The sequence below is a fragment of the Meleagris gallopavo genome, chromosome 1 (genome assembly GCF_905368555.1).
Source record: "Meleagris gallopavo chromosome 1, MGAL_WU_HG_1.1, whole genome shotgun sequence".
Taxonomy (NCBI): Eukaryota; Metazoa; Chordata; class Aves; order Galliformes; family Phasianidae; genus Meleagris; species Meleagris gallopavo.
In genome coordinates, this window is record NC_139404.1 from 155,590,869 (window position 1) to 155,618,624 (window position 27,756).

General features: G+C 44.4%; 1 protein-coding gene and 1 long non-coding RNA gene across 5 annotated transcripts in view; one reads left to right on the top strand and one right to left on the bottom strand.

Annotated features, from left to right (window-relative positions):
- The window catches only part of KLHL1 (kelch like family member 1), a 275,645-nt gene that overhangs the window by 52,445 nt on the left and 195,444 nt on the right, over nucleotides 1-27,756 (top strand). The window lies entirely within an intron of this gene.
- On the bottom strand, nucleotides 3,220-27,732 carry LOC146545735 (uncharacterized). Its single transcript, XR_014880967.1, has 3 exons — nucleotides 27,610-27,732; nucleotides 18,571-18,654; nucleotides 3,220-15,042 (listed from the first exon to the last, which is right to left on the bottom strand). It is a non-coding gene; the product is annotated as an uncharacterized LOC146545735 (long non-coding RNA).

Genomic DNA, 27,756 nt, shown 5'->3' on the forward strand with positions numbered 1-27,756 from the left:
ACATTTCATCTGTGAATTACTATCCATTTGGACAGCATAATAGAGCTTGATAGGAAGGTTATATTGGTACTCTTTCTGCGTTTCACAGGTTTGAAGGGTTAAAACATCTAAGTTAAAGAATGTTATAACTTGGAGTTATAATTTATCAAGGTAAACTATAATTGAATTAAGATGCATAGCTAATCTTAAAATATAGCAGAAATGTATTATTCTGTTACATTTGGATTCACTATTCCATAATCTGATGGTTAAAACTTACTGTACAAAGGTTACTGTTAATACAGCTATGTATTTATTCAAAACATTGTTAGGGTAATAAGCATCTTCCCAAACAAGACAAATTTTTATTTTGTTTTTGCTATTTTTCTGTGCTTTAATTGGAACTAGCATAGATTTGGCTGAGATGTTTTCACTGTTTGTTTGTTTGTTTGTTTTTCTGGCTGAGAACAGATTATACTTCAAAGCATGTTTTTCAGCATAAAACTCACAAACAATTGAATGCACACCAATTTTGTCAACAAGTAGAGGTGTTTTGTGTTTTTTCATGCCAGAATCTTCAGATGTGTTAAGTAACTCCATCATTCTTAAAAAATGAAGTCAAATCTTTTTCCAAGTATAGTAAATTATTTTTGAAAGTAAGGTGTACTTCATATTGATACAAAACTGTACATGCCTTACAAATTACCCTGCTGGATTTAAAACCCGGACACATTTGAATTACATTTTTATGCTCTTGTTATAATTATGCAAAAGTATATTTTAGAGAGGTGTGAACACTGACATATCAAGTCATTTTTACTAGGACAGAATAATCTTTTAATTTGTCATGGAGTTATCTCTGAATCTATTTGTGTTTGTGACAGGGGGACAGCAGGCCTACACCAACCCGAAAAAGGGTGAACAGGGAGGGGCATGGTGTTGACAGTTTACGGGCTGGTTTGTCCGGATTCTGTGACTAATGGGGCAGGGAGAACCACAGACCCACACCCTGGGAAAGGGAAAAAGGGTAGGGAGATGGGAGATGGGCCTAAAAATGGATCAGTGGCAATTATCTGAAGAAGAAAGTTAGTGTACTGAATGAGATATCGGAATGCAAGATAACACAATATAACACAATAAATAATTGGAATTGAGATTGATAAATAAAATAAGAGTATGTCCAAAACAGAAGGCCTTACTCTAAAGCTGAAAGCGAAATGGCTGGGGAACACATACTCTGAGACGAATAGCAAAAAAAGAGAGAGCAATCTTGTGACTTGCGAGCCATTTTATCTTTCCCTCTGAACTCAGAGTCCTCTGGGATATGTAGTTCTTCTCTTCTGAGAACCAGGTACCCGGAAAATTGTCAGTCCATAGAACTGAACTGTAGCATTAATTCTTAAACTCCAAGTGCTTTACATGATGTTATGATGTGGATTACTGATAACAAAAAGCATAAAACCAGTACATACTGCCAATGAAATGTGTTGATTTTTTTAAATGTTATTTTCCATAAGTTGTTGCTATTTCTCTTCTTTAAATTAGATCATCAGCTTAATGTAGTTAAACTTTTAAAAGCTTGCTTGTGGCCCTTGCAACTAGTCTGTAACTCAGAATAATCTGCCAGTATGGTTGAACACTTGGGCTTCCAAGAACACACCACATGACAGTTGAAATCCATTTTCTTTCAGTAAAACGCTTTCAAGGAATTTTCAAAATACAACCCATCTTGCTGTCAAAAAAACATTAATTCTACTTCATCTCATGTCAAGCCATACTGAAATATGAAGCAGAAATCTATGTTTTTATTATTGCAAGGCATTGCAAGTCAGAGCAAATATATTGTTCCCAATACAATTAAGGCATATAAAACTTTCATACTATGATTATTAAATTTGTTCATGAAAATTATGGAAAGAAAACAGTAATATGATATTGTTAAGAAAAATACCAATTATTTTCTTAAAATCTGTTTCCAAATCCATCACATGCTAAGTTAATTTCTTCAGGGCTCTTTCATTCAATATGTTATATCAAAATTATTTTAAAAAACAAATTTCAATAGATGTCTTTTTTTCTTTTTGTATGATCTATTATGAAATTAGAATTCAATGGGAAGTAATAGCAATGCGGTTAGGTCTATTGGTAAACAAGCTCAAGCAGCCTCTTCTCACCTGTTGTTTTCTTGCTAGCGAGTTTTGTGATGTAAATTTGTCCCCGGGATCTGAGCATAATAGAAGAAACTGCATAGAACAGGGATACTTCCTTAAGGGGGAAAAGCACCATGTTTTGGAGCAAGACCATTTTAGCAAAATGAGTGCAGGACTAAGAACAGCACAATGAGAATGCTTTGCCATTCTCAGCTATGCCAAAGGTGGTTGTGACATACCATATTTACTACTACAGGTTAAGCTATTGTAGTTTATTATATTTGATTACCTACATGAGATTGTTTGCAGGGAAAAGTGCACTACCAGCTGGTTGCTTCTGGACTTCATTGTTTCATCTTTTACTGACCAGTTGATTCTTGAATTTATCACTTCATATGCTGATGCCTCAGTTTCTCCATTACTAAAATGTAGTTAATAATGACAGCATCCTTTTAAGAGCAGTGATGCTGAATGCATGAAATATGTTGAGACAATATTTGAGTTAAACAGGAAAATTAGGTTGATAAACTCCTTATGAATTTTGAAAAAGTAGGAAGATATAAAATGGAAAAGTGAATTAGGAGAAGGGATTCTATTTGCTCCAGTGGTGTAAGTTTCACTATTTTGGTTTCAAGTTTAAGAAACTCAAACACTTTTATGATTTCTTCTAAATGATTCACGTATTAAAATGCATTATTTGAAATTATATGGTCTTTTTATTTTTTCACTTTGAGGTGAGCAAAAATGTCTGGTTGAGAACAGCTTGACATTAAAGCCCATCTAGATATTGCTGCGATTAGTTTCTTAGCTGATCTTGGCAGAAATGACATACAGTGTATTACATATATATTGTGAGAACTAACCATACAATCCTTGAGATTGATAACAGCATTTGGTCTGTACCAATACAGGCAGCTAATGCAGTTCACAGAGCAATTAGCTCAAAATGTTCTGTGCATCCTTGAAAGTTTTTGCTTTCCTTTCAAAGTATCCTTAGGAATAAATATACAATATAGAGGTCACAAAGCCATTATCTTATCTGACAGTTGCAGTAGTAATTGTTGAAAATATCCAAATAATTTTGTCAGGATGGTATCTCTGATAAAAGCAGATTTTATTCCCGATTGCAATGTCGGGTGTCCTGCAAGTAGGAGCACCCCTAAGGACACAATGACAGTTTTTTGTACCTTGTTTTCCCCTTTGCCTATCCCCCTCCCCTGTTTCCCCATTGGCTGGGTACTCCAGGTTCACAATCTTATCAAAGTTTACATTTGTTAATTGGTGTGTTATCTGGTGTCAGTCAGTAGCCATCCTGTTATTTCCAAGATGTCTCAGTGCTTTTCTTGTCACATTGATATGGTGATTTTCTTCAAAGTCTTTGTTGAACGAAGAGCACCGTGGGGTGGGGTGATGCCAGGCCTTCCAATGTCTGCTCAGGCACTTCCTTGGACATATCATGACTTGTTCTCTGGTTTGATCAATCTCGCGCAGGATATTCTTGCAATGTATGGTAAAATATACATATATACACCTATATACCAAGCGTGCATTCCTGGGGAAGGTTCATCTAGAGGATAAGTGATGCAAACTATCAGAGACACCCCCCAAGTAAAATAGTAAGACTCCCAAAAAGAACTATGATAGCGGAGACCATGAAAATAAAATATATATATATATATATTATCCAATTCTAATGCAGAAACATTTGATTCCCACAATAATTATTTTGTGAAATGCACATAAAATAGGTGATCTTGGCAATGAATCATTTGAAACTTAACAGATAATCACCAGCCTTACAAAATTCCTTCTGCATGTGTAACGCAGCATTACTCAGCAATAGATCTTTTAATAGCACTAGACAAAATTTTACTTTTTTTCCTTCTTTTTAATTGTCTTTCCCTTTAATAATCTTTTGTCTAAATTTTAAGTTTCCATTTAACAGAATTGTGTTCAACATTAATGACAGTAGGAAAAAAAAAACAAACAAAAATCTGATACATAAAAACTTAAGTTGTACAAATGATTCATACATAAAAACTTTTGGTAAGTGAAATGTATAAATGAGCTAACATCTGAGTGTGTTGTATGTTTGTGTGTATGTATATATGCAAAGATGCACATATGTACATATAAATGACGACACGCATATCAAATATATGATACATGCTATGTATACCCATATGATGCTAATGATAAATTCATGATAATTTTTCTTCATTAAGAAGAAACTTAATTGTGAAGAAATCTGGTTTGGCCTAGTGATTCATTCACTTGTTCTTGAGGGAGAAGCATTCTAACTTGGTCCTTTTTCCACTAATAGCTGTTATATTTTTGCAGTAATATTTTGATACTTACTACATTAATAGTCTGTGGAATGAGGATAGAAATGAAGTTTGACAATTCACTCTTTTCTTTTTTTTCCTTTTTTTTTTTTTTTCCCCTCTTTCCATCTACAGCAAAGGCAAGCAGCTTTATTAATCAGTAAGCAACATATTTTATTTTACAGAATAGTCAGTAACCTGATAATTAAAGCCTCTCTGTGGTGTGTATAATAAGATCTTTATCTCAGCATATAGAGACACTGTCAAGCATACGTGCACTTATTTTACTGGTTAATTTTTTTCACCATTGAATTACTAAGTGTTAGGTTATGTGATGAAAACTCATTTGCCCAGCTATGAAAGAACACAAAGAACAGTGAAGCAGGGAAAAACCAAATAATACTCTACGCTAACAGTTCCCAGGCCCAACATCAAAATCCCCTCTGCACAAGCCTCACACTTTGAAGTTATAGTCACCTGTTTGTTCAGAGTTAAGATATTTTTTTGTTTAATAATTCTCTGATTCTAAATTTTGAAGAGTCTTTAAGGTAAATGGTATGGACACAAAGAAATGTGGAATTTTCACACAGTACTTTTTATTTTGACTTTAGATCATATTGCAAAGTTAATGTAATATGTAAACAATAGCAAAATAATCATTCTGGTTTTGGTTCACTAATCTAGAAAATTCATATATAAAATTTACCTTTAGATAAACTGAAAATTAATAATAGAGTGAAAAGATACTTATTTAATAGCAGTGACTGAATCCTGAATTAAAAGAATTTTTCATAAGTTTTCCTCATCCCAAATTTGACTGTCTTGATTATGGTTTGTTTTACTTGTTATATATATAATGCCTTGTTATATTAAAAATTAACACATTTTAGCAGCAGTTTAAAAAGTATACTTGTTATTTTTTCCTAGTTTTCAAGAAATATAGTAATTACAGTAGAGTACTTCCAAAAATACAGCATACATTGATAGCTTTCCATCTAACTTTCATGTTGATCTATTTATTAAGGCTGCATTACAACACAGTCAAAACATTTTCCCAAATTTGTTGTTTTTTCAAAGAGTTTCAACTCAGTTATCATTATCTTACCTTTAATTAGCTGTCTTTTTGTAGACAAACGACCTTTTACTGATTTTAATTAGTCAGGATTTTTTTTTTCTGTGAAAGCTACATTACTGATTCAAGTCCTTTTAAACACTGGGATTTCTTGTAACACAGCTTGCCAATTATTTAATCAAGGCTTGCAGATAAAGTCATGAAATAATACTTCAGTCATGTGTGCAATACCCACATTAATCTTATAGTGAAAAAATAATCTCTGTGCCTTCCTTTCAACAACAAAAGCTCCACTTGTTTTCTATATTTCCTTTCTTTGTGGTAAGAATTATTACCTTTTAGTCTAAAATTTTAAACACAGTTTAGTATTGTTATGAAACTATTTTCAGATACTGCAATTGTATCATAAATGGAACAATACTGAGTTAGAATATGCATATGAAAAGCAGTTAACTGAAAGCATTTAAGCATCAAAATAAAATTGTGGTGTGTGATTTGTAACATAAGAATAACACGAAATATTTACACAATTGAGTTGATTGTTTAAACTTAATCTGCTTTTCAGCAACATTGCAGTTACAGTAGCAAAAAGATTTTATTTAATGTTTAAAGTAGAGTTCTTACTAAATGTGCTAATAAATGAACTCCTGAATACTTTTATTGTCTGAAATGCTTGTGAAAATAGGCACTAAATTCACTTTTCTTAATTTCTATTTTTCATCTGTTTTCTAAATGCTATCAGAAAAGGAGGAAAAGGCAAAACAAAACAAAAGCAATAACAAAAAGAATATCTTTTAGTCTTTTTATTTTATACAGTATGATACTATGCATGCAGTTTTTTGTTATGTACTTCTGCATAGTCATAAATGTGTATAATGTAATAATAAAAATACATTAAACACATGATGGTAAAGATATTAGTATTTCTTTAAGGACATTAACTCAATTGTATTGGAAAACTAAGGAACATACTAGTGAAACGTTATTTTAAGAAAATGAAATTTTACATTGAGACAGCATATACCAATTTCAAGTATAACCATTGGAAGTTAGGATTTTTTTAGATGTCAGGCATCCCGATTGTGTTATAGGGATGAAATTCCTCTAGACAAGTTGACTTACAAACTGGATTGCTATTTATCTAGTTACTTTTCCCAGCATAACATATACCTTTGAAATAAACTCTGATGATGTCTTATCAGTGGTATTATTTTAAATAGAGTGTTTTGCTAGGAGGACTAAGTAGGATTTTGCAACACATTGCAGTTGAATGTTATGACTGAGAGATTTCGTATCATTGAAAAATGCATTAATCTCTCTGACAGTGAGAATGTGATCATGTCAAGCAGAATGGAGATGATTCAATGAAATTTTATTTCTTGGAAATCTGTCTGTGGACTGTCAATATTATAATACATATCTGACAAATGTCCAAATAAAACAGCTGAAAACCCCAGAAATTAGCATACGTGCACATGTTAATATTGTTAATTGAATACTCCATCACAACAAAGCTTAACAGAAAGCAGCTGTAGTTCATTAACAAAAGTCACATATATGAATGTAGTTAATTTCGTGCTATATTAAAATATATATGTATACATATGGTTATCCAACACACACTTCTTATTAGTTATTTTTTTATGGCCACAGGTAGTCTACTGGAAAGACATACAGATTCACTGATTTGTTTACTAATATTTCCTACTTTAGTTCCTAGGTATGAAAATGTGGCGGAAACTAATATAAGGTTTGTCATAATACACTAATTTGGAAATGAACTGTAATCTAGGATAAGTCAAAAGATATAAGTGTGCTGCCTTAATATTTTATCAATAAAGGAAAATAAAGAGTCTAATTAGTGTCAATCAGAGTTTATTGATGTGGAATTAAGATTCTTGAATTTTCTCTGAAAGTGGCAATCTTTTATTAAAAAGGCATAAAATAAATTCTTAAGCAATTACTCCTAAAGTGGTCAAAAAAAAAAAAAAAAGTCACTTGTAAAGGCACAAAATCTATTTGCACTTTGGAATAAGAAGAATGAAGTAAACCTTTGTTCATTTTGCAGCACACTTAATGAAACCCAAGGCATGCTTGTAGTTGAGTTTATCTGTTGTGTGTAAAAGTTGCTCGGGTTTGGAAAAAAACGCTAATGATAAATCTCTCAGCCTGCCAATATCTAGGGACCAGAGACAAATCTATAATATTGCCTGACTGTCACACTGCCCTGAAGAATGTGTACAACAGTTTGAAGTATTCAACTTCTGAAACCTTTTTGTTGCATTTTTAAGTGGCAAGTAAATGAAATTAATTCTACAATTAAGGTCTCTGAAACTAAGCACTGTATAAACTACTACTCTCAGTCAGTTACACTGGTGAAAAATTGTCACATCTGTATCATTCTGGAAGGTATGATATGAAGGCTACTAATTAAGGCATTAATGCCTTCTCTGTGTCTTAGAGCTGCCAAAAATATGGAAGCATTCAATCATGACTGGAAATGTCTTCTCAGCAAGACAATCTCAAACAAATAATTATACATAACGACAGATGATGCATGCAGTAGATAAGAACATCAGCTGGTGAGTTGCTGCTAGGCTGTGTAGGGATGGGGACAGGAAGGCCAAGGCCCAACTGAAACTGGACTTCAGTGGGGGTGCAAAGGAGAAAAACAAAGGCTTCTATAGGTACATCAACTGGAAAAGGAAAGTTTGGGAGGGTGTAGCCTCCCTAGTGAGAAACGCAGGAGGGTAGAAACAGTGGGCAAAGAGAAGGTTGAGATATTTAAGAAATTTTTGCCTCAGTCTTCACTAATGATTGCTCAACACAGCCCTTGAGCGGATGGTTGGGAAGGTGGGAACTAGGGGAGCACTGGCTCTCCTGCTGTAAGCAAAGATCAGGTTCATGACAATGGGAGGAACTTGAACATCCATAAGTCTATGGGTCCTGATGAGAAGCATCTCAGATTCTTGAGGAAATGCGCTGACATAGTTGCCAAGCCACTCTCAGTGGTATTTGAAAATCATTGTCCTACCTGACCAACCCTTTCACTTTTTATGAAGGCATAACTGCATTAGTGGACAAGGGCAGAGACACTGATAGCATCTATGTAGACTTCATTAAGGTCTTTGACACAGTCCCCCAAAACATCCTTTTTTTCCAAATTGGAAAGATGCAGATTTGACATGTGGACTGTTTCATGAATGAGGAGCTGGTTAGAAGAATGTACCAAGAGCGTGGTGGTCAATGTCCAAATGGAGATCAGTGATGAGTGTTGTCTCTGGGGGGTCAATACTGGGACGAGTGATCTTTAACATCTTCATCAGTGACACAGTCAGTCGGATTGAGTGGACCGTCAGCAAATTTGTGGATGACAGCAAGCTGTGTGGTATGGTCAACATGTTGGAGGGACAGTACGCCATCCAGAGTGACCTAGACAGGCTTGAGCAGTGGGTCTAGGTGAACCTCATGAAGTTCAGCAAAACCAAGTGTAAGGTCTTGCGCCTGGGTCGTGGCAGCCCCTGCTATCAGGAACAGCTGGGGGATGTAAGGACAGAGAACAGCCCTGCCAAAAAGCACTTAGGAGTTCTGGTGGATAGTAAGCTGGACATCAGCCACTAATGAGCCCTCGCAGCCCAGAAGCCAACTGTGTCCTGCACTGTATCAAAGGAGGTGTGGTTGAGAAACATAATCCTGCCTCTCTACTCTGTGCTAGTGAGACCTCACCTTGAGTAATGTGTCCAAATGCAGAGTTCTCAGAAGAGGAGAGATGTGAATCTGTTAGAGCATATCCAGCGAAAGGCCACCAAGAGCATAGAACACCTCTCCTGTGAGGACAGGCTGAGAGAGCTGGGACTGTTCAGCTTGGAGAAGAGAAGGCTTCAAGGTGATCTGATAGTGGTCCTTCAGTATCTAAAGGAGACTATAAGATAGAATCATAGAATCACCAAGGTTGGAAAAGACCTAAAAGATCATCCAGTCCAACCGTTCACCTATTACCAATAGCTCCCACTAAACCATGTTCCTCAACACAACATCCAGTCTTTCCTTGAACACCCCCAAGGTCGGTGACTCCACCACCTCCCTGGGCAGTCCATTCCAGTGCCTGACCACCCTTTCTGAAAAGTAATACTTCCTAATGTCCAGCTTGAATCTCCCCTGCTGTAGCTTGTAACCATTCCCTCTGGTCCTATCACTAATGACACGAGAGAAGAGGCTGACCCCCAGCTCACTGCAGCCTCCCTTCAGGAAGTTACAGAGATCAATGAGGTCTCCCCTGAGCCTCCTCTTCTCCAGGCTGAACATTCCCAGCTCCTTCAGCCTCTCCTCATATGGCCTGTGTTCCAGACCCCTCACCAGCTTTGTTGCCCTCCTTTGAACATGTTCCAGGGCCTCAATGTCTTTCTTGCAGTGAGGGGCCCAAAACTGGACACAGTACTCAAGGTGCGGCCTCACTTGTGCTGAGTACAGGGGAACAATCACCATTCTGCTCCTGCTGGCAACACTGTTTCTGATGCAAGCCAGGATGCTATTGGCCTTCTTGGCCACCTGGGCACACTGTCGGCTCATGTTCAGCTGAGCATCAATCAATATCCCCAGGTCCAATTCCTCTATGCAGTCCTCCAGCCACACCGCCCCAAGCCTGTAGCGTCGCCTGGGGTTGCTGTGGCTAAAGTGCAGGATCTGGCATTTGGTCTTCCATTGGCTTCAGCCCAGCTCTCCAGCCTGTCCAGATCCCTCTGTAGGGCCTCGCTACCCCCAGGCAGATCCACACTTCCAGCCAATTTGGTGTCATCTGCGAATTTACTGAGGGTGCACTCAACTCATCCAGGTCATCAATAAAAATATTGAAGAGGACAGGCCCCAGCACCGACCTCTGGGGAACACCACTCACGACCAGTCGCCAGCTGGATTTAACTCCATTCACCACCACTCTCTGAGCCCGGCCCTCCAGCCAACTCCTTACCCAGCCAAGAGCATACCCATCCAAGCCTCGGGCTGCCAGCTTCTGCAAGAGAATACTGTGGGAGACAGTGTCAAAGGCTTTGCTGAAGTCTAGGTAGACCACATCAACAGCAGGGGAGGGACAGACTCTTTAGCAGGGTCTGTTGTGATAGGACAAGAAGAGATAATTTCAAAATAAAGGTGGGGAGATTTAGATTGGATATAAGGAAGATGTTTTTTACGATAAGGGTGGTGAGGCACTTGAACAGGTTGCCCAGAGACGTTGTGGATGCCCTATCCTTAGAGACATTTAAGTTCAGGCTGAACCAGGCTCTGAGCAACCTGATCTAGCTGCAGATGTCCCTGTCCATTCATTGCAAGGAGCTGTACTAGATGACCTTCAACAGTTCCTTCGTACTCAAAAGCTTGTAATTCTGATATGGGCAATTTGAACTATTTCATAGTTTAAACTCTACTGGAGTCATTACTTATGCTTAGGTTGTTTTTTTTTTGTTTTTTGTTCTCTTTGCAGTGTTCTGTTTTTTTCTCCACTCCCTCTCCCTCTCCTCCCCTCCTATTTTTATTTTTTAATATATATTTTTCCTTTTTTTTTTTTTTTTTTTTTCTTTAAGAGCAATGGCAAGAACTCCTGTTAGATGTCATTTCTTTCTTCCTCTTCACTTTCCACCTCACTGATCAATTTCCATATATGGAGAAGTTACCTGGTGGCAAACATTAAAAAATGAGCAGTGTTAAGTAGGTAACACATTTAGGAGCAGTGCTTATACGTAGCCTACCATAATGTAGCTGTCTGGGCTCTGCATGAAACATGGTGAAGATGCGAGTGAAATTAGGACTGGATTTGTTTCTCCTACATACCCATGGAGTTGAGTGTAGTTTTATAGTACCATTATGTCTGTGACTTGGGTTGATTTAAAGGGATTTGGAGTAAAATCTTACTCAAACTTTAATAAATCTCTTCTTCAAACACAGATTACCAACGTTGATTTGTTCAGAAAAGAATTTAAATGTAGTTATGTCTATCTCGTAAATGTTGAACATTGCATTATCATCAGAACTTTTGGGTTTCAAATTTGGAGTAGGAATAGAAAACACACTTGAAGCAATAATGTAGTCCTATTAAAATGGATAAATCCAAACGCAGTACCTATTTTTTTGCATTATTTCTGATTTTTCTTTAAGTATTAACCTTGAAAGCAGTGGTGAATTTCCTGCCTAGGAAAGGCTGACAAAAAATGCAGGAAGCAAATTTTGCCATTTCTGACTCATATAGCACTAATACATGGCTAGAACTTCACTCATCTAATAAGATTACCTTCTTTTTAATAGACCGTAAAATGTGTTTATTCATTTAGATCAGATAATAGGTTTGCATTAATTTTTAGTTCATAAAATAAGTTATTTACCTGTATACATTTTATTTTAATACGCTAAGCTGTTTGGTGTTATAATGGCATTTTATACAAAGAATGACAAATTACTGAAAGTCTTTTTTCCCTCCCTCCGTCCCCCCTTACTCTGGTGATGCAAATGCAGGCATTGTTACAGAGATTTTAAAGTAGCTTGATTAAAAATATGTTTCTATTCTCTAATATTAACTTTCACCTTTCCAATGAATATTATATTGATCAAAAAAGATTAATAACTCAAAATATTCAAATGCACTGTTATATCATAGAATCATGGAATGGTTTGGGTTGGAAGGGATCTTTAAGATCACCTAGTTCCAGCCCCCTGCGATAGGCAGGGATACCTGTGTCTAGACTAGGTTGCTCACAGCCCCATCCAACCAGGTCTTGAATGCTTCCAGGGAGGGAGCATTGACAACCTCACTGGGCAACCTGCTCTAGTGTCTGAATACCCTCACAGTAAAAAAAAATTTCTTTATTCTCTACAGTGAACAGTAATTATGCTCCTTGCTGCCCTTGTGTGACTGTAGCTTTGTGTGACTGTGCCTACTGTTGTGGCTTCGGTTGGAGATTATATATCTTCAAGGGTACAGTTTAAGGGCAGTACTTAGCATGTGTACCTTTTGAATTCAGAGGCCTAGCCCATCACTCTTACTGCCTCTTTTCAGACTCTAATAGTAGTTGCTTTTGCAAGTACTGTTAGGCTGAAACAGTATTAATGGCTACGTTTTTTGTGCCAGCATGCAAGTATGAAAAATATGTTAGACTGCATTTGCTGCGGAGACTAACTTCAGAGCAGGTAAGACTGCACTGGGCAAGGGATCTGGAGTGAAAAAGGCCAACAAAAAAACTCTTTTTAAGGATTTCTTGAGGCCAGCAACAGTGCTGTGCTTGTGCTGGAGAGCAGGCAGCTTGTGGGTGGGCTGCTGAGCAAGGCAAGGGGTGGAGTTGGCACATTAGCATCACAGTTTAAACACCCTATGAACATGTCATCACCTGCCCTTGGCACCTGGTGATAAGCTTTAAATAGTCTTGGGGAGACAGAGCACAGAACGTAACTGTGCTTGCTGCCCACTGAGATTGGGGAGGTTCAGTGAGGTGCTGCAGTTGTGGGTGTGGGAGGTGGGTCAAATGGTCAGGACTGTGTTGTTTCTCCTTGCTCAGGAGACTGGATTTCCTCTTGGCAGTCTCTGAGACCATGGGCCTAAAAGTGGTCTCCACGAGACAGCAGGCTTATACCAAGAAGACCATAGTGAACCAGATGGAGGACCTGCCCAGAAATGTAGCTGTTCAGGTCTCTGGCTGCAGAGCGTGCCTGAGCCTGCTGCTGCCTGGGGAGGCTGTCAGGGATTCCACCTCTGCGAGGTGTTAGCAGGTGGATGAGCTGCTGATGTAGCTCAAGGAGGAAGTGGAGAGACTAAGGACCATGAGCGAGTGTGAGCGGGAGATTTACTGGTGGAGTGACTCACCGGCATGCCAGAAGGAAGGGTACCAGGGAGATTCCCCCATAAAAGAAGTTGACCCCCTGCCCTGACAGATGAGGAGGGTTGGAAAAGAGTTCTGACTCAACGTCATGGGAGCCCCCCCTGCCTGCCTACCCCACTTCCCCAGCCCCCACTAAGCAACAAATTTGCGACACTGGAAATTAAAGGGGAGGTGAGTGGGAAGGTGACAGAGGATCTGCCTAGGAGGGAGCATAAGACGAGGCAGTCATCCCCACACCTTGAGACTGCCTCTGTTAGGAAAGAAAGAAAGAAAGGTGGATGTGGTGGGCAACTACCTTCTCAGAGAAACTGAAGGCTCCATATGCAGACCGGACCTGAGCCATCAGGAAGTGTGCTGCCTACTTAGGGCCCAGGTCAGGGATATAACAAGAAAACTTCCAGAGCTGGTTAGGTCCACTGGTAACTTTCCATTACTCACAGTTCAGATGGGCAGTGATGAAACTGCCCAGAGAAGCCTACGAACTATGAAAAGAGATTTCAGAGGTTTAGGGCATTTATTATTTATATAATTAATTATATTATATTATATATTATATAATTCAAGGAGTGGGAGCGCAACTGATCTTTTGTTCTATATCTTAAGGGGCAGTGTGGGACACGGAGTGGGCTTGGAAAGCATAAGAAATGAATAATTGGCTCAAAGACTGGTGTTGAGGCAGAAACTTTGGGTTCTTTGATCATGGGGCACTTTACTCTATGCATGGAATGTACCTATCCCAAAAGGGGAAACAAATCCTAGCACAGGAGCTAGCACGGCTACTAAGAGAGCTTTAAACTAGCTATGACAAAACAGGGCTCACCGGAGATGAGCGTAAAGGAACAATGCTGGAGCTCGGGGTGGGGCAGATGACTCAGCTGATGTACATCTACACCAACACATGCAGCATGGGCAAGAAGCAGGAGGACCTGGAAGCGATTGTGCGTCATGCTAACTATGATCGAGTTGCTATTACTGAAACATGGTGGGACTGCTCCCGTGACTGGAGTACTGTGATGGATGGCTACAAGCTCTTCAGAAGAGATAGTCAAGGAAAGAAGGGTGGTGGTGTGGCCTTTTATATTAAAGAATGTTTTGATGTTGGAGAGCTTGGGGTGGGAATGATAAAATTGAATGTCTGTGGGTAAGGATCAGGGGGAAGGCCTGTAGGGGAGACATTGTGGTGGGGGTCTGTTATAGATCACCTAATCAGGATGAAGAGAAGGACAAGGCATTCTGTGAGCAGATTACGTAAGTTGCGTGATTGCCAGCACTTGTTCTCATGGGAGACTTTAACTTCTCTGATATATGTTGGAAATATAATACAGAGCAGAGGAAGCAGCTCAGGAGGTTTCTAGAGTGTGTGGAAGATAGCTTCCTTACACAGCTGGTAGGAGAGCTTACCAGGGGTGGTGCCCTGCTAGACCTGCTCTTCACTAACTGGAAGGACTGGTGGGAGCTGTGAAGTGTCTTGTGCAGAATGACCACAAAAAACATAGAATTCTTGGAGATGTCAGAAGGGTGACTAGCAAAACTGCTATCTTCAATTTCAAGAGGACAGATTTTGATCCGTTCAGGATGCTTGTTGCAGAGGTCCCTTGGGAGTCACTCCTTAAGAGTAAAGGGGTCAAGGAAGCCTGGACACTCCTCAAGATGGAAATCTGAAAGGCACAAGAACAGACCATTCCTGAATGCTGTGAGCTGTAGGGGAAGAAGACTGGTATGGATGAGCCAGGAACTACTGTTGAGACTCCAGAAGAAAAAAAGAGTCTATGTCCTCTGGAATGAGGGACAGGCTACTTGGGGAGATTACAAGGAAGTAGCTAAGGTATGCAGGGAGGAAGTTAAGAAGGCAAAAGCCCAACTTGTACTCAGACTGGCCACTGCAGTAAAAGAGAATAAGAAATCCTCTTACAAATATATCAACAGTAAAAGAAGAACCAGGGAAAATTTCCATCCGTTACTTGATGCAGCAGGAAATAGGATCACTGAGGATAAGGAGATGGCTGAGGCCCTCAATGCCATCTTTACATCTGCCTTCAACAGGCAGAACAGTTATCCACAGGGCACTTTATGCCCTGATCTGGAAGTCTGGGATGCTACGCAGAATACATCCCCAGTGATTCAGGTGGAGACAGTTAGATACCTCCTCCTTCACCTGGACTGTTGTAAGTTCATGGGACTGGATTGGCTCCACCCTTGGGTGCTGAGGGAGCTGGTGAGGGTGGCTGCTGAGGCCCTCTCTGCCATCTACCAGCGCTCCTGGCAGATCCCAGAGAACTGGAGAATTGATGATGTGACTCCCATCTACAAGAAGGGCTCAAAGGGGGATCTGGTGAATTACAGGCCTGTCAGCCTGACCTCAGTGTCAGGGAAAGTTATGGAGTAAATAATCTTGGGTGAGATCACATAGCACATGCATGGCGTCCAGGGGATCAGGCCCAGCTAGCACGAGTTCATGAAAGGCAGGTCATGCTTGACCAACCTCGTCTCTTTCTAGGCTTGGGGCTGAGTGGCTGGATGACTGTGAAGAGGAAAGGGACCTGTGGGTGTTGGTTGATGCTTGGCTGAACATGAGCCGACAGCCTGCCCAGGTGCCCAAGAGGGCGAACGGCATCCTGGCCTGCATTAGAAATAGTGTGGCCAGCAGGAGCAGAGAGGTGATCATCCCCCTGTACTCAGCACTGGTGAGGCCGCATCTCAATTATTGTGTTCAGTTTTGTGCCCCTCACTACAAGAAAGACATTGAGGCCCTGGAATGTGTCCAGAGAAGTGCAACAAGACTGATAAGGGTCTGGAGCACAAATCTTATGAGGAGTGGCAGAGGGGGCTGGAATTGTTTAGTCTGGAGAAGAGGAGGCTCATGGGAGACCTCACTGCACTCTACAACTTCCTGAAGACTGCGATGAATCTTAGAATCACTCAGGTTGGAAAAGACCTTTAAGATCATCGAGTCCGACCACAACCTAACCATACTACCCTAACTAACAACCCTCCACTAAATCATGTCTTTGAGCACCACAATCAAGCAGTTTTTAAACACATCCAGGGATGGTGACTCAACCACCTTCCTGGGGAGCCTATTCCAGGGCTTTATGACCCTTTCTGTAAAGAAATGTTTCCTGATATCCAACCTAAACTTACCCAGGTACAACTTAAGGCCATTTCCCCTCGTCCTGTCACTTGTCACCAGTGAGAAGAAACCAGCCCTGCTTAAAGAAACCTGTAAACACCTTTCAGGTATTGGAAGAGAGCAATAAGGTCTCCCCTCAGCCTCCTTTTCCCCAGACTGAACAGCCCCAGTTCCTTCAAACTCTCCTCACAGGGCATAATCTCCAAGCTCTTCACCAGCCTTGTTGCCCTTCTTTGGACCTGCTCCAGCACCTCAGTGTCCTTCCTGTGGTGAGGGGCCCAAAACTGAACACAGTACTCGACTTGAGGCCTCACCAATGCTGAGTACAGGGGCAGGATTACTTCCCTAGTCCTACTCACCACACCATTCCTGATACAAGCCATGATGCCATCGGCCTTCTTGGCCACCTGGGCACACTACTGACTCATATTCAGCCAACTGTCCATCAATGCACCAAGGTTCCTTTCCATCAGGCAGCTTTCTAGCCATTCCTCCCCAGGCCTGTAGGATTACCTGGGATTGCTGTGTCCAAAATGCAGGACCCAACACTTGGCCCTAACACAGTTAACTTAGGCCAATCGATCCAGTCTCTCCAGGTCCCTCTGTAGTGCCTTTCTCCCATCAGGCAGATCAACATTCCCTTCCCAAATTGGTGTTGTCTGCAAACCTTCTGAGGGTGCACTCCATCCCCTCATCAAGATCACTAATAAAGATGTTAAATAGAAGCAGCCTCAGTACCAAGCCCTGGGGACACCGCTCATGACCCGCCCCCAACTGAATTTAACTCCACTGACCATAATTTTTTGGGCCTGGCCATCCAGCCAGTGGAGCATATGCCCATCCAAACAGTGGGCAGTCAGCTTCTCCATGAGAATGTTATGGAAGACAGTGTCAAAGGCTTTACTGAAGTCCAGGTAGACCACATCAACACCACTTAGCTTCATCTACTAAGTGGGTCACCTTGTCATAAAATGAAATCAGGTTTGTCAGACAGGATCTACTGTTTGTAAACCCATGCTGACTGGGCCTGATCCCCTGGTTGACCTTTAACTGGTCCATGATGGCTCCCAACATTATCCGTTCCATAACCTTCCCCGACACCAAGATCAGACGGATAGGTCTGTAGTTACCAGGATCATCTTTCCAGCCTTTTTTTGAAAATGGGCATCACATTTGCCAGTCTCCAGTCTGCTGGGACATTTCTGGTTAGCCTGGACCGCCAAAGAATTACGGACTGGCTTGGCAACCATATCCGTCAACTCCCTCAGAATTCTAGGGTGCAATCCATCTACCCCATGGACTTGTGACCATCCAGCTTTCGGAGCAGGTCCCAAACTATCTCATCATGGATCATGCAGGGCTTGTTCTGTTCCCTGTCCCTATCTATTAGCACCGGGGGCTGTGTTCCCAGGGAATTACAAGTCTTACTACTAAACACTGAGGCAAAGAAAGCATAAACACTTCAGCCTTACCCTGATCCTTGGTCATCAAGTTGCCCTTGGCATCCAATAAGGAATGGAGATTCATCCTAGCCCTCCTCTTGCTGTTGATGTATTTATAGAAATATTTATTGGACACTAAGGTAAACAAGTTCACTTCTAGCTGAACTTCGGCTTTTCTAATTTTCTCCCTGCACAGCTTTACTATATACCTGTAATCATGGTAAGTAGCTTGCCCACTCTTCCAGAGACCATAAACTTTTCTTTTGTTCTTGAATTCCAGTCAGAGGTCTCTATTCAGCCAGTTCGGCCTCCTTGCCCGTTGGCTCATCTTCTGTGAATTGGGGATGGTCAGCTCCTGCACCTTTAAAATTACTTCCTTGAAGTATTCCCAGCCTTCCTGGGCTTCCACGCTCTCCAAAACGACCTCCCAAGGGACCCTCTCAACCATGGACCTAAAGAGGTTAAAGTTTGCCCTCCCAAAGTGCAAAGTGGCAGTTCTGCTGACTCCCCTCCGTAGTTCAACAAGGATCAAGACATCTTGCATCTCGTGATCAGTATGCCCCAAGATGGCCTCCAACCTTTACATCCCCTACAAGACTCTGTCAGGAACTTACCTCACATATGCTCTAGGAACCTTCGGGACTGTTCCCTGTCTGCTGTATTGTAAATCTAGCAGATGTCTGTGAAGTTGAAGTCCTCTGCAAGAACAATGAGGAGAGACCTTGAGACCTCACTCAAGTGTCTATAGTGTCTTGTCCATCTCGTCATCTCAGTTGGGTGGCCTGTAGCAGACTCCCATGATACTATCAGTCTTACTGGCCTTCCCTTTTATTCTGACCCATAATCTCTCAACCCTCTCATCACCATCATTAATTTCCATAAATTCACAGTCTTTCTTAACAGAGGGCTATACCACCAAATTTCCTGCCTTGTCTATCTCTTTTGAAAAGTTGGTAGCTATCCATTACAGTACTCCAGCTGTGCAAGTCATTCCACCATGTTTCCGTGATAGCAACTATATCATCGCTTTCAGACCACAAAATGGCCTCCAGCTCATAGAATCATAGAATGGCCTGGGTTGAAAAGGACCACAATGATCATCTAGTATCAAGCCCACTGCTATTTGCAGGATTGCCAACCATTAGAACAGGCTGCCCAGAGTCACAACCAAACTGGCCTTGAATGCCTCCAGGGATGGGGCATCCACAGCCTCCTTGGTCAGCCTGTTCCACTGCATCACCAGCCTCTGAGTGAAAAACTTTCTCCTAATATCTAAACTGAATCTCCCCTGTTTCACTTTAAAACCATTCCCCCTTATCCTACCACAATCCACCCTCGAAAACAGCCATTCCCTTTTCATTTTATATACTCCCTCCAAGTACAGGAATCACAGAATCACAGAATTGTAGGGGTTGGAAGGGACCTCTAGAGATCATCGAGACCAACCCCCCTGCCAAAGCAGGTTCCCTACACCAGGTCGCACAGGTAGGCGTCCAGGCGAGACTTGAATATCTCCAGACAAGGAGACTCCACAACCCCCCTGGGCAGCCCATTCCAGTGCTCCCTCACCCTCACCGTAAAGAAGTTCTTAGGCACATTCATGCAAAACTTCCTATGCTGCAGCTTATGTCCGTTTCCCCTCGTCCTGTCTCCACGTACCACTGAAAAGAGACTGGCCTCACCATTATGGCCGCCACACCTCAGATATTTATAAACCTGGATCAGATCCCCTCTCAGTCTTCTTTTCTCAAGGCTAAACAGACCCAGTTCATTCAGCCTTTCTTCATAGGGAGATGCTCCAGGCCCTTCACCATCTTTGTGGTCCTCTGCTGGACTCCTTCCAAGAGATCCCTGTCTTTTTTGTACTGTGGAGCCCAGAACTGGACACAGTACTCCAGATGAGGCCTTACCAGGGCAGAGTAGAGGGGGAGGATCACCTCCCTCGACATGCTGGACGCACTCTTTTTAATGCACCCCAGAATGCCATTGGCCTTTTTGGCCACGAGGGCACACTGCTGGCTCATGGCCAACCTGTCATCCACCAGGACGCCCAGGACCCTCTCTGCAGAGCTCCTCTCCAGCAGCTTATCCCCCAGCCTGTATTGGTGCATGCAATTATTCCTCCCTAGGTGTAAGACCCTCCACTTGCTTTTGTTGAACCTCATCGGGTTTCTTACTGCCCAGCTCTCCAGCCTGTCCAGGTCTCGCTGAATGGCAGCACAGCCTTCAGGCGTGTCAGCCAATCCTCCCAACTTCGTATCATCAGTAAACTTGCTGAGGGTGGCCACTATCCCCTCATCAAGGTCATTGATGAAGATGTTGAACAAGACCGGACCCAGCACAGACCCCTGGGGGACACCACTGGTCACAGGTCTCCAGCCAGACTCTGCACCACCAACGACGACCCTCTGCGCTCTGCCAGTCAGCCAGTTCTCAACCCACCTCACTGTCCACTCATCTATCCCACACTTCCTCAGCTTTGTTATAAGGATGTCGTGGGAGACAGTATCAAATGCCTTTCTAAAATCAAGGTAGATTACATCTACCGCTCTTCCCCCATCCACCCAGCATGTGACAGCATCATAGAAGGCCACCAAGTTGGTCGAGCACGACTCCCCTTGGTGAACCCATGCTGACTACTCCTGATAACCTCCTTTTCTCCCAGTTGTCTGGAGATGGTATCCAGCAGAAGCTGTTCCATCACCTTTCCAGGGACGGAGGTGAGGCTGACAGGCCTATAATTACCCGGATCTTCCTTCTTGCCCTTTTTGAAGACCGGAGTGACATTGGCTATCCTCCAGTCTTCAGGGACCTCCCCTGTTGTCCAAGACCTCTCAAAAATGATGGAGAGCGGTTCGGCAATGACCTCCACCAGCTCCCTTAGCGCACGTGGATGCACCCCATCAGGTCCCATGGACTTGTGGACCTTAGTACTGCCTAGGCACTCACGCATGTCCTCTTTCCTGACTAAAGGGAAGTCTCCCATTCCCCAGACCCTCTCACTAACCTCCAAGGTGTGGGAAACCTGAGGGAGAGCCTTTTCACTGAAGACGAAAGTAAAGAAGGCATTCAGTATCTCTGCCTTCTCAGCATCCCCCGTTACCAGAACCTCCCCCTCACTTATTAAGGGGCCCACGTTCTCTCTAGTTTTCCTTTTGCTGTTAACATACTTGAAGAAGCCTTTTTTATTATCCTTTATCACTTTAGCCAGATTCAATTCCAGGCGGGCTTTAGCCTTCCTCGTTGCATCCCTGCAGGCCCTGACAACATTCCTATATTCTTCCCAAGTGGTCAGACCCTTTTTCCACATTTCATGGACCTTCTTCTTTCCTTTGAGCTTGCACATGAGCTCCTTGCTCATCCACACAGGTCTCCTGCCACCTTTTCCCGATTTCTTGCTCACAGGGACGCACCGATCCTGAGCTTGGAAGAAGAGCTGTTTAAATGCTGACCAGCTCTCAGAGGCCCCCTTACCTTCTAACACCCGAGCCCACAGGATAGCTCCAAGTAGGTCCCGGAAGAGATCGAAGTTGGCTCTCCTAAAGTCCAGGGTAGCAATCCTACTTATTGCTTTGCTTCTTCCACTCAGGATCTTGAACTCCACCATCTCATGACCACTACAACCCAAACTGCCCCCAACCTTTATTTCCTTAACAAGTCCATCCCTGTTGGTGAGAATAAGGTCCAGTAACACCCCTCCCCGCGTCGGTTCCTCCACCACCTGCATCAGAAAGTTGTCTTCAACGCACTGCAAGAACCGTCTGGACCGTGCGTGCCTGGCCATGTTGGTCGCCCAGCAAATATCTGGATAATTGAAGTCCCCCATAAGCACCAGTGCCTGGGAACGTGACGCTACATCCAGTTGCTTTTGGAAGGCCTCATCAGCCTCCTCATCCTGATCAGGGGGCCTGTAGTACACACCCACAACAGCGTCACCCTTACCAGCCTGCCCCTTCATTCTCACCCATAAGCTCTCCACTGCTACATCACTCTCCCCCAAGTGAAGTTCAATACATTCTAGCTGCTCTCTCACATAAAGAGCAACTCCATCACCCCACCTAGCCAGCCAATCTTTCCTAAAAAGCACATAGACCTCCATGACAACATTCTAGTCATGTGAGCTGTCCCACCACGTCTCCGTGGTTGCAATGAGATCATGACCTCGCGACTGCACGCAGAAGTCCAGCTCTTCCTGTTTATTACCCATGCTACGCGCCTTAGTATACAGGCGCTTAAGAGAAGCAGCATCCCTCCACCCCTCTCCAAGCCTTTGAACTCCACTGTCTCCACCCATCAAGTTCTGTTTGGAGCCTCAAACTGCCCCCTCAGTCCCAGCGGTCCTCATTTTGTCCCCTTCCCCCTTCATACCTAGTTTAAACACCTGACAATAAGTCCCGCCAGTTCCTCAGCTAGAACCGTCCATCTGCAGCCATCATGCCAGGTGCCGAGTAAATTGCCCCATGATCAAAAAAACAAAACTCCTGCGTTTGCACCAACTCTTAAGCCATTTGTTCAAGAGATGGGTTTTTAGGCTCATCCCAGTATCCTTTCCTGCCACTGAAGGTACAGATGTAATAAGCACCTGCACACCTGTTCCTTCAACCACCCGCCCCAGTCCCCTGAAGTCATCTTTGATAGCCTTCAGGCTTTTCTCACCAACTTCTTCACTGCCAGCCTGTACTATCAATAGTGGATAGTAGTCAGAAGGGCAGATCAGTCTGGGAAGTCTCCTAGCAATGTCCCTGACCCGTGCCCCAGGGAGGCAGCACACCTCTCAGCGGGTAGCATTGGGCCGGCATATAGGGCCTTTGGTTCCTTGCAGCAGGGAGTCGTCTATGACAACCACCCTTCTATCCTTCCGCGTGGAGGAAGTCTTGAAGCACGGGGTTGACCGCTTCCCCCGAGGCACCCTCATGGGTGGGCCTCCCTCCGCACCTGCACACACCTCTCCCTCGGGTTCCAGGGCCTCAAATCTATTCCGCAGAGGCACCTGGGGAGCCGAGCATGATCTGGGGGGGACACCCACAACGCCAAGTAGTTATCTGTTTCCACCCGTCCTCCTCTCTCAAACAGCTTTGCTTTGCTCGGCAACAACAGGGCAGAGGCTCCTCCACTGAGCAGAGGATATCACCTTGCCCTTTTGGGAGAGAGTTTTGTCCCAGTCCCACACCCCCTAGTTCTTCGTAAGTATTGTGAGGGGTAGGAGCAGACTGAGGGCTCACTGTATCAGGAGTACAGTCTGTCTGTTGATTCCTCTCTGTCACCTGTTTGCAAGGCAACTGGAGGCCACATGCTCCATAGGGAGCCTCAGGTGCATGCCGGGACCTCGGGGCCGATAGGGCCTGGCACCACCAGTCAATTTCCTTTTCACAGTCCTTGATGGTCCTCAGCCTCTCCACCTCTTCCCTCAGGCAGGCCACCAGACTGAGAAGGTCATTGACCTGGTCGCACCTTACACAGGCGCTGCCTCCATCGCCTGGCACTTCAAGGGCCAGACTCTGGCACTCGTCGCAGCCAGCAACCTGAACGCTAGCGTGCTGTTTTGGGACCTCAGTCTGGGTCTCCACACTCTTCTTGGCTGCAGCCTTCCTCTTACGTGTGCAGGGGACCTCTGTCTGGGTCTCCACATGTTTCCTGGCAGTAGCCTTCCGCCGGGATGCAGCCATGGCAATCCAGCAGACCCACTAGCACTAGCACAATCAGAGTAGCCTTACCAAGTGTGACTAACAGCTCTGCCCCATTACTCAAAGTGCTGGATCTGCCCTCGCTCTTTTACCAGGTCGTTGACGGGCGCAACCGCACTTACCACCCTCTTCACAGTGACAAAACTCCTCCTCCCCATCTCTTCAACGCTCTTATTAGGGGGGGACGGGGATGGAGACGGGGGGGGGGGGGGGGGGGGGGGAAGAGGGAGGCAGGGACAGAGAGCCGCTACCCTGGCAACGCCCCCGCCACATGAGCAGCTCTCGCGAGAGGTGCCCGATGCCTCGGGAATCCCTGGGTGAGGGAAAACTGAGCGAGTCCCCTATGCACCCCGCGATCAGCCACCTCAGCTCAGCCACAATGAGATCGCCCTGGAGCCTTCTCTTATCCAAACTAAACAAAACCCAGTTCCCTCAACCTTTCCTCATAGGAGAGGTGCTCTAGTCCTCTGATCATCTTAGTGGCCCTCCACTGGACCCACTCCAAGAGCTCCACATCCTTCCTGCAGGGGCCCCAGGCCTGGATGCAGTACTACAGATGGAGCCTCACAAGAGCTGAGTAGAGGGGGACAATCACTTCCCTCTCCCTGCTGGCTACCCCCTTTTTAATGCTACCCAGAACACAGTTGGCTTTCTGGGCTCCAAGTGCACACTGCTGGCTGATGTCAAACTTCTCATCTACCAGGACCCCCAAGTCCTTCTCCACAGGGCTGCCCTCAAGCAGATCTCCCCCCCCAGTTTGTATGAATACTAGGGCTTGCCCCAACCCAAGTGCAGCACCCTGCACTTGGCCTTATTGAACCTATTAGGTTTCCATGGGCCTAGTTCTTTAGCCTGTCCAGGTCGCTCTGGATGGTTTCTCTTCCTTCCTATGTATCGACTGCACCACACAGCTTGATGTCATCCTCAAACTTGCTGAGGGTGCACTTGATGCCACTGTCTTTGTCATTGATGAAGATGCTGAAGAGCACTGGTCCCAAGACCTGACCCCTGAAGGACACCGCTTGTGACTGGCCTCAACCCTGACAGAGAACCATTGATCACAACCCTTTGGCTGCATCCAGACAGCCAATTCCTAATCCATCAAACAGTCCATCCTTCAAATCCACACCTCTCCAATTTAGAGAGAAGGATGTGGTGAGGGACCGTGTCAAAAGCATTGCAGAAGTCCAGGTAGATGACATCCACTGCCTTTCTCACATCCACCGAAGCTATCACTCCATCATAGAAGGCCACCAGATTGGTCAAGCAAAATCTCCCCTTGGTGAAGCCATGCTGGCTGTCTTGAATCATCTCTTTATCTCATATGTGCCTTAACATAGCTTCTAGGAGGATCTGCTCCATGAACTTCCCAGGCACAGAGGTGAGGCTCACTGGCCTGTAGTTCCTCAGGTCTTCCTTTCTTAAAAACGGGAGTAATATTCCCCTTTTTCTGGTCACTGGGGACTTTACATTAGACAGTTATAATTTTTCAAATATGATGGAGAGCGGCTTGACAACCACATCAGCCATGTCTCTCAGAACCGTAGGATGAATAAAATCTGGCCCCATGGACTTAAGCACTTCAATTTCATTAGAGGGACTCGGACATATTCCACCATTACAGTGGGACAGAAACCAGTCCCCACATGCTCACTTAGAGTGTCATGGTCCTGGCAGACATGGGTAGCCTGACCATCCGTGAAGAGAGGGAAAGCACTCACTGAGTATCTCAGCTTTTTTTATTTCTGAGGAAGTCAGCTCCCCATTACCTTTCATCAGAGGGGGAACACTCTCCTCGGCCTGTCTCCTCCTGCCTGTCTACCTGTAGAACCCCTTGTTATCTTTCACGTCCCTCGCGAAGTTCAGCTCCATCTGCGCCTTAGCTTTCCTAATCCTACCTCTACACACACAGACAACACCCCTGTACTCCTCCCAGGATACACAACCCTGCTTCTGCTTTCATTACATTTCCCTCTCTTCTCTCAGTTTAAGCTGTAGGTCCTTGCGCAGCCATGACGGTCGCCTGCCTCCCCTACTCGACTTATTCTGCTGGAGGATGGAGAGCCATTGTGCCCTCAGAAGGGTGTCCTTGCAGGTGGCCTATAGCAGACCCCAACCACTAGACACCCTTTGCTGGACCGATCCTTGATTTTTACCCACAAGCTCTTGACCTGATCATGGCTGTTCCTCACACACAGCTCTTTGCAATCAATCCACTTCCTAACATAGAGGCCAACTCCGTCCCCTCCCCCCCACCCCCGTCTATCCCTTCTGAAAAGCCTGTAGTCCTCAATCAGGGTATTCAATCATAGGATTCATCCCACCTTGTTTCTGTGAAAGCAATTAGGTCATAATTTCTTAACTGCATCACGGTTTCTTGCTTCTCCTGTTTATTTCCCATGCTGCGTACATTGGTATAGAGGCACTTCAGCTTATCTACTGCCTTTGTTGCCTTCTTTGAGGAGCCCTCCCTTGTACCTCCAGGACAAGTCTGGGGTTTTCCCTTAACACCTGCCAAGGTGATAGCATTCCCACATGCTTCTGTCACCTAGTACACCCCTTTTCCCCATCATATCACCCCCTTCCCACAAGTCTGGGGTTTTCCCTTACCACCTCCCAATGTGACAACATTCCCATGCAGTTCTGTTACCCAGTACACCTCCTTGCCCCACCATGTCTAGTTTAAAGCCCTGCTAACCAGCCCAGCCAGCTTGTTCCCAAGAATATTTGTGGGCCTTCTAGTCAGTTGGCTCCCATCTGCTGTCAGCATTCCCCTTTTCTCAAGGCTGCATCCCAAACCATAGTACCCAAAGACCTGAATATGACCATTTGCAAAGCCATTCATTCAGTGTGTCCACCATCCTCCTTTCGTGCAGATCCCAGTCAGCAACTGAGAGGACAGAGGAGAACACAACTTGAGCTCCCAGTTCCTTCAAGCAGTCTTCCCAGAGCCCTGAAGTCCCTTTTGATCACCCAAAAACTTCTTTTGCCTACTTCTTCATTTCCAACGTGGAAAACCAGTAACAGATAGTAACGGATAGCAATCGGAGGGCTTAACAAGTTGAGTGCTGTTCCTAGCAACTTCTCTCACTTGGGGATGAGGCAGGCAGCACACCTCCCTGTGGGATGGGTCCGAGCAGCATACTGGGCTCTCAGTCCCCCTCAGAAGGGAGTCATCTATGATGACAGCCCTTCTTTTTTTTCCTGACTGATGCTGTAGCAAAATGGGGATCAGACTGACTAGCCTTGGGCACCTCTCCTGCATGGATGGACTTCCACCAACATCCACACCCCCCAGTCCATCCACCTCCAGAGCTTCATACCAGTTATGTAAGAGCACCTGGGAAGGTGGGACAGGCTTAAGGGCAGTCCACTTGTTGTCCCAGGCAGTAATTTGTTTCCATCCCTCCCTGTCTTTGAGATCGCCCCTTCCCACTGAATGTGAGATAGCAAATGATCCCCCACTGATTGAGGAGCATCTCTCCCGCACCCTTCCCGTAGGGATGGCAGAGTGCAACTCCACCAATCAATCCCCTTCCCACAATCCCGGATGCTCCTCAGCCTTCCCACTTCCTCCTCTGCCACCAGGCTGAGCAGATCATCCACCTGCTCACACCGCACACAGCTGGTATCCCGGCTGCCCTCCTGTAGCAGCAGCGACAGGGCCAGGCATTCTCTGCAGCCTGAGACCTGAACTGCGGCATGGACATTCATGCTTTCAGTCTGAGTCTCCACGTCCCTTTTAGCAGCAGCTCGCCGCCGTGTGGTGACCATGGTTGCACCTCAGTGTGTCCAGAGAGCAACGACCTGTTAAGTGACCTGTTAAGTGCTAAGCGCCGAGCCCCCCCCCCCGTACGGCAGGTGCTCCGCCCTGCCTGCTCGCTGATCCGTTCGGGGTTTGCCCTCAAAATCACTCGTTTCACAGCGAGATAACAACCCTCCACCCCCGAAAGGGTGGGCGAAACTTACAATTTCTCTACCCTTGAACGGCCGACGTGATTCACACACCCTAACGGCTCCTGTCAGTCCTTGAGGCTTTTTCTAAGCAGGAGGGCATGGATGCAGAGCCGTTGCCCTTGGCAACGCCCACTTCACGTCAGCCGCTCTCGCGAGAGC